Genomic DNA, 8375 nt, shown 5'->3' on the forward strand with positions numbered 1-8375 from the left:
GGAAAGTGAAGCTGAAACATAGTTTAGAATGTTTAGTTCTAACCTAGTTAGGTTAATCTGATCAGTTTTGGATAGTGGTGAAGCACGAGTGGAGAATGAGGGAGACTTTAAAATATTCCTTTGTTTCCGAATATCTGTATTTTTTTCTGGCCCTGAGCAATATCATGTTGTTTGTTCATTTGCTCAACCAACAACTGAGGGCCCGTTAGATATCAGGCTGAGGATAAACAGTGGATAAAAAAAATTCTTTCCCTCATGGATCTCCATTCAGGTTGATGGAGACACAAAGCAAGGTAAATTAAATATATAGTGTGTTCACTTATAAGTTCTAAGGAGAAGAAAATAAAGCAGGAAAGGGAGCCATTGGGGTTGGAGGAGGAAGGGAAATTGAAATTTTAGTTCTAGTAGCCAGGGAAGGTCTTACCAAGAAGATAATGTTTAATCGAAGTCCAGGAAGAGGCAAGGAAGTCAGTATGTGAAGTAGTGATTTAACCTATTGTTACTCAAGGCAGTTCAGAAGGCATATGAATGATATTGCGAAGATCTGTGCTTTCCTGCAGGGAAAGGAGTAATTCAAGCAGAAATAGCTCAAGGTACAAACTTTTAAATTGCATGCTCTTTCTCTCTATAGGAGATAGAATAACAACTGAAGTGTTACATAGATAAAGACAGGAAATGTTTGTTGCTAACAACTTTGTGGATTTCCACCCCCAGGAAACTAGCCACTTGGAGGACCAATCAATAAGGGAGAGTTCAACTCAATGTCTTGTCCGACACAAGTTTAGTTTAAGGCAGAAAATCAAGGAAGACATGTTCCTACGAAAGACTCAAAGGTAGATTTATCTTTAGCTCTGTTTTCCCACTATATTTCATTCAACAAATATTTATCGAGCATTTATTTTGTGTTTAAAGCAACGCTAGGCATTGGGAAAACAGTACTGAACAAGGCAGATGTTCCTGACCTCATACAACTTAGATGTTAGTAGTGAGAAGAGACATTAGATTACTAATTATGCAGTTATTTAATAGCTGTGATTAGGGAAGCGATTTGGAACTATGAGAGAATATAATTGATCTTATCTGAGGACTCAGACAAGTCCTTTTTGAGGAAGAGATTTAAGTTGAGACCGAAGGATGAGAAGGCATTAGCCAGAGGAAGGAGGAAAGACAAACAGCTTAGGCAGAGGGACCTTAGAGATTGAAAAGCCACTGTGACTAGAGCTTGGAGTACAAGAGAAGTGTGAGGAGATGAGGCTGGAGAGGCTGGGAGGGGGACGGGGTCAGATGATTCCGAGCCTTGTAGGCCAAGGTCAGGGTTTATTTTTAATTCTGAGAGAAAGGAGAGCCCGTTAGAGTGTAAGCTAGGGCTGGAGGTAGATACGGTGTTCAGATGTGTGTTTTGATTGGAGAGAGGCACAAGCTGAGGTAGGGTTTTGAGTTAGGGTGTTGATCGTGGAGATGGAGGGGAGTAGGAATAGAGTGGTGTCTAGGAGGTGATGCATTACATGTGGAGTTTGGGGTCAAGAGTGACCACTGTGCTTTTTTTACTTTGGGCAACCATAAGCTGGTGCAGTTTATTGAGATATGGTAAAGGATCTAATTTAGAAAGAAAGATGAGTTTTAAACTTGAGTTTGAGGTTTTTTATGAGATTTCCAAAAGGAGATGTTGAGTGGGCTCAGAGATAAGGTTTGGAGAGAGTCATCTGAAAAGCACTGAAGCCATGAAGATGGATGAGATAGTTTAGGGGGAAAGTGCAGAGTGAGAGAAGATCCAAATCAGCTACCCTCCAACTCTGGGCATGCCTGCTGGGAAGAGGCAGACCTCTTTACTGTTTTGTGAATAGCCCATGACTGAAAAAGGACTGCAAGTCACTAATGGAAAGCAGTTGCTGTTTGCACTGCTGCAGGCACTTCTGAAATGGTCATCCTGGTTAATAAGGATGATAGCTCACATTCAGAGCAGTTACTATGTATCAAACATGAGCTAAACACTTTACTTACAATGTCTCACTCAATGTTGAAAATCCTATGAGGCAGGTACTATTATCTCCATTTTCAGATGTGGAAGCTTAGGTTATCAGAAATTTAGAAACATGATCAAGACATACAGTGGATGATCAAGCTCAGGTCACCTGGCTCCAGGACTCAGGCTTTTTGGTCACCACTATTCGTCTCTCCCTGGTTCAACCCTCTTGCCTGCTCCCAGTGGTTGGTTGTAGCAGAGGAGCCCAAACACCCATGACATGGGCTCTATTCCTATTTTTAGCCTGCCATGCCCAGCTCTTCAGATGTGATTCCAAGGCATCTTGGGATTGGTGGGATAGCAAAGGGCAGGAAGATATGTGCGTGCAGATCTACCTCTCAGATATCCATCTGTCTTAGGTTGGTCTGCCATAGTAAAATACCATAGACGGTGGCTTAAACAACAGAAATTTATTTTCTCACAGTTCTGGAAGCTAGAAGTCCAAGATCAAGCTTCTGACTGATGTGATTTCTGGTGACAGCCCTCTTCCTGGTTTGCAGATGACCGTCTTCTTGCTATATCCTCACATGGCCTTTTCCCAGTGAGTGTGTGGGAAGAGAGAGAGAGTGCTCAAGCTCTTTAGGGTCTCATAAGAACACTAATCCTATTGGATCAGGGCCCCACCCTTATGACTTCATGTAACCTTAATTATTTCCTCACTCCAAATATAGCCACTCTGGGGATTAGGGGATCATGGGAGGACACATGCATTCAGTCCATAACACCATCTAAATGTCCAATTGCATTGTAGCCCACATATTCTGCATATCAGTAGAGGGCAAACATGAACTTGGCCATATTCCTGCTGTCCAGGGGAGAGTCTAGGGCTCTGCCCAACATGAGAACAAACCCATTACTGCTCAGCTAGACCAACACTATCCTAGAAAAGGGAACGAAGTTACTCAGGTTCACAGTGCTGGCAAATAGCACTCTTGCTGACCCTGCTTGCTTCCTAGATGTCAGCTACATGCAGGCCTAATTACCCAGGAATGTATTACAGGAGTATGTATTCATTTGAAGTGGCCAAGCTTTTGGCTTAGGTGGCTGAGGCCATTGTAGCCCTGTAGAGGCATCAGAGAGATGCTTTCCAAGCTGTGTATATTTTAGCACGGTTTGGCTTTAATCCCATGACGTCTTTGTGCCAATATTTTATTAAGGGATCCCAAGAGCCTTCTGGATTAATTTGGCTCTAGCTGAGTTTGGCCCAGGAACTACAAGTGACTTCTACACCAATCATCCACTCTTCTCCTCTGAAGGGACCAGCCCTTGCATTTGCTTGTGGTCATATAGACAGTGGCCCTAGTAGGAGCACATCTGTTTGTGGGTCAGCTTCTCCCAACAGCAGTGCTGCCTCAGCACTTTGTGCTCGCTTTGTACAAGCATTGTGCTCACACATTACACTGGTTATATGGTGTCATACCCAACCCTGTAGAGCTAGGTGATACGGTAATACCCATTTCACAGTTGAGGAAACAGGCTCAGATAGGTTAAGTAATTCACATAAGGTCACACGGCTAGTGAGAGGCAGAGCTGGGGTTTAAAGCCAGACAGTTGGCCTCTGAGAGCTTCTACTTCTGACCACTCTGCATACCACCTTCAAGACCATTGGGACATGTGGTGGAGGAATACTCTGCCTCTACGTTAATCTCTGACCCCTCACAACCCCCTGGCCAAGTCTGAAGGGTCCTGCATATCAGCAGCGTGTTATTTAGATATGCCAGCCTAGACCCGCATATTTCTCACACTTATTCCCCTCTAGACCCTTCTGCAACCAAGGTTCATGCAGATTCGCTGGCTCACCTTTACTGTAGGCTGGAGAGATTTGGCTACATTTCCAAACATTGAGCTAAAATGCTCTGTAAGGTGATCACAGAACTGGCACCATTAAGACCTGGCTGGTGGTTAGTTCTAGAAGGCGTGGGCAGTGAAGTCCAGGGAGGTTTTCCTGGCTTCCATTGCTCATCTCTGCTGGGATAGGAGCCAGAAGGGAACTTTGGGTACTGGCTGAGGAGAAGTGGTGGTGAGGAGGCCTGGGCTAGCCCTGGCCGGTCTTCCCCAGCTTCAGCTTGACCAGTTTCAGTGTCTGACAACCCTTACAAATGTTGCAGAACTGCACGCCTGTATGCATTTGGCCAGGAGCAGAAATCCTTAGCTTTCTTCAGATTCTCAAAGCCGGAGCACCCCCTACATGGTTTAGAATTACCGAACTAGATAATCTGTCAAAATCTCTTTTAGCAAACTCTAGTGCTCCATTGAGCCAGGTGAGTCCTGGAACTGTTTTAAATCCCCATAAAAAGACTTTCTAGAACTATGACAACTTTGAAAATGGTCAAGTTTATCACAAACCTTTCTATTCCACCTCAAGTTCTTTGAAATCGTTTCCCCCTAGCTGGGTTCATTCATCCATTTCTTTCCTGCCAGGGTTCTTCAGGGCTGGTCCCCTGTCTACTTTGGACAGCTGCCCCCTACCACCTGACCTTCAGGCTTTTCCTTCGCAAGATGCTTCTGTTCCAGAGATGGCTCTTCAGAGGCTTCAGGCCCAGGGAGTCTCTGAGAACAAAGGGGAGGAGGACAGGTGGAAGGGTCTGCCCTGCAGAGAGGGGGCCCCCGTGGAGCCCTGCAAACAGGAATTTATTTGGCAGATCAGGCAGCAATTTTCCCTGGAGACTTCCCTGAAAAACCTCCCAGAACAAGTAACTGGCTGACCCTTTTGGGGAAAAGCTGGAGAGACGGAAGTATCATCAGACTGACCTGGGCTACCGCGTGGGGAAGGCTGTCGCCCTTGGGTCTCCTCCTGCTTGTGATCTACCTGCCTTTATTTCTTTGCCCAGTCGGCGCAACCAATGACCAGAGCGTTCTAAGCACTGGGGCTAATTCGGTGAGACTTTATTGTAGAAATGCGGTCCCTGGATATGTGAGACGCACGTCCCCGAATGCAGGGCGCTGCAGGGGGAACCTACGCCTCTCCACCGGGCCCCACTCCGCCCGTGCCCGCAGAGGGTAATAGATCCTTGGACCCGGGAGGAACCCACTGAAACCCTGCCTCCCATCATTTCCCCAGGGAGACACGGCCCCCGAAGGCCATCATTCCAAAGTCCGGCCGAGTTCACACTCGGATCCTAGTGGGTTCCTCGGTGCCGAGGAGCCGGAGAGGCGGTAGCAGCCGTAGTGAGACCGCCACAGGGCCGCGATAGCGGACAGGCAGCTCTCAGCTAGTTGCGCGCTTGTCGTGCCTGCCCCTAACCGTTTGCAAAGTAAGGCAGTCAGCAGGCGGCGAGCAAGGCTCTTGTGCCCGAACGAGCGCGCCGTCTTTCAGGAAGGTTCCCCGATTGGACCCGCTGTCCAGGGGAAGAAAGACTCAGACACGGCATCAGAACCATAGTACCTTCAGGTACCAGGATCGAGACCCTACACAGCCCGCTAACGCTGCGGTCCCCCTTTACTCTCGGGTCTTTGGGTCAGGGCACAGTGCCCGGAGGGACCAGCGGTCCTCGGCGTCAAGCCCGTCCTGCCTGGCTCATGCCAGCTGCTCTTGGCGAGGCCGGCACAGGGCGCCCGGCGGCCCTGGCTCAGTCTGACCCTACACCGGCCGCGTCTTCCAGGGCGCGCGGGCGTCGCGCAGCGAGCGGTCGTGGGGCAGCGCGGCGAAGGCCGAGTGGCGCAGCTGGCAGCCGATGAAGAGGACGACAAGCGCCACGGAGAGCAGCAGCAGGAAGAAGAGCAGCAGGTAGGTGGGCAGGTCGGGCTTTGCGGCCGCGCCGTCCCGCACTCCGCGCGCGGTGGCCAGCTCCAGGGGCAAAGCGCCCTCTGCCTTGACCGTAGCTCCCGCGGCCAGCGCGCTGCCTGCCGCCACCTCGGGGCCTCCCGTGGCGTTGAACACGTCGCCGTACATGGCCCGCGGGTCCCGCCGACCCCGGCCGGACCGCCTCACTTGGCCTAGTGCAGACCGGCGCCCCCCGGCGCCTCCATGGCGCGCCCCTCCCTCCCTGCTGCGGGCAACTGACCGAGAGCCGTTGCCTTCGGGCCGGCCGGGGCCGCAGAGTCCCCGGGACGCCTCCGCGCTCAGCTGCCTTCCCTGCGGGGTGGCGGAACCTGGCGCTCGGAGCTGGGCAGCCTCGTGTCCGCGCCCCTCGGGCTTTGCCTGTTTCTCTCCGTTGCCACAGGACGGAGGCCCCGAGTCACTAAGTCGTCTCGCGGTTTTACAGCCGCCCTCTCAGCTCGGACCCCCTGCTCAGGTGAGCTCCGGGCTCGGGGGCGCCTCTGGGCTGCGGCGGCGGTGGAGAGTGCGGCCGCAGCCCGGGGTCCCTGCTCAGAGCCTGGACGCAGAGTGCACCGAGGAGTGGTGGCCCGGGAGTCCTCCGCGTCCTCTGGAGCCGCAGCTGCCGCCGCGTCTCGGAGCAGTCCTGCAGCCTCGGGTCCCTGTGCAGATGCCCGGTGTGCGGCGAGCCTGTCCTCACTCGCTCCGGCTGCTGCGCTTCTGTCTTGAGCTGGAGACTGAGCTCTGAGTCGGCTCTGAGCGCGCTCAGGTCCCGGGCGGGGGAGACGCGGGAGGGAGGCGGGACCGGCGGCGACTGCCCCTGGGGAGCGGCTGCGAACCAATGAGGGCGAGAGAGGACACTGCTGTGACTGCCCCCAGCCCGGCCTCACATCGCTAACGGACAGAGGGACATACAGAGAGAGGGAGAGAAAAAACAAAACAAAACACAGGGTCACACAAAGACTGACCGAAAAAGACACATTACAGACCTATGAACAGAGCCACAAGCAAAACAGAGACAGACCGCTGTGGACAGCAGCCCGACCCAGAGACAAGGTTCGGCCGAGCATGGACACCTGCTTCATTCTCCTCCAGGCAGGCAGGTTTGCTCCGAGCCCTTGCTGGCTGCTGGGGAGCTCCGGCAAGGCACGCCGCGTCCGTGGCGGCCCTGGGAACGGCAGAGGCGCTCCCAGACAGGCGTGTTCAAGCACCGCGGGAACAGCGTCCTCTCTAGCTGTGTCCTGACGAGGCAGGGCTCCCTCCACCACGAGCTCATTTGTTCAGCTCCTTTTGCCTGTTCTGCTCGGCACAGAGGGGCAAGAGGGGGACGTGGCGCTACCAATGGCCCACCTGCCCTCCATAGCCCTGGAAAAGCATAGTGGCCAGGACAGAGGTGGCCAGTCAATTGGGCTGGGGTGGGGTGGTCGGGGGTCTTCTTTTCCAGGAGTCCAAACTCCTCACTTCCTCTGAGAAGCCTTCCAAGCGCCCCAGACTAGAATGGCAGCCACTGCTCTGGGCCGGCACAGCCCCTGCACTTCTCCTCAACAGGCACCTACCACTCTGGACTGCCACTGTCTGGCAGGGCCAGAATTAGTGGGGGGCTGGTGAGAAGCCTAGGGCACAAAAATCGAAGAAGGCATTTGCTCTCAGGGTCCTGCAAGTGTGGGGTGGGGAGTAGGTGCCTCCTTCAATTTCAAACCCTAAATACCTCAGCCCTCATCCTGGTCCCAGGCCCGATGCATGGTCACTTGTCTGAGACCCTCACTCTGTCTCTTCTTCCCCATCAAGGGCACAGTACATGTGAGAGCTTGGTGACATTGGCTGGATGAATCGGCAAAAAGATGAGTTAGTTTTTCTCCTCTCCCCACTGCACCTCATACCTGGCCACAGGCTTAACAAGAACAACCAAGACATACCAGGGGAACCTCGGCCAGAGCTCATCCCCACACATCCCTACTCAGCTCAGCAGAGACATCTCTGCAAGCTCTTTGTCTAACTTTGAAATTATGGTCCCAAGTCCTGCCCCTACAGAGCGTTTGGTGGCCGAAAGAGTGTCCAAGTGCCTTCAGTGTTTGCCACTTAGTCCCATGCATGGGCCGATGGAGGGCAGTCCTGGGCCAGAGGGGGCTGTGTGGAGGGCAGGGCCTGGCAGGACTCAGGACTGCCCAATCTACCCAGTCACCATCCCAGACAGGACCTACCATTGTCCTGGGGAGCTGCCTAGTAAGCCCCAAGGGCAAAGGACGGTGGGCCTCCACGCTTGGCTGCTGCTCAGGCCAGCAGCTCATTTCCAGATGGGAAAGCTGGCTCTGAGAGGGACCAGGGCTTATCTGTGTTAATAGAGGACAGCCACCATGTAACAGTGATGTAGCAGCAGCAATGGCAGTGGGCCATGCAGGAAAGGGATGGCAATCCCTTTCTCTGCAGACTTGACCTATTTTGGACAGCATTTTTCTCAGCCAGTAGGATCCTAGAGGACATTATGTGAAACAAGAACCAGCCTTGTCACTGGTACTTTAAGCCATGGGGGGGGTCAGCATGGGGGTTGGATGGAGGCAGTTTTACCTAGGTGAAGCCCCTCCTTCTTAGTTTCTG

This window comes from Galeopterus variegatus, unplaced genomic scaffold (genome assembly GCF_000696425.1).
Source record: "Galeopterus variegatus unplaced genomic scaffold, G_variegatus-3.0.2 Scaffold2656, whole genome shotgun sequence".
NCBI lineage: Eukaryota > Metazoa > Chordata > Mammalia > Dermoptera > Cynocephalidae > Galeopterus > Galeopterus variegatus.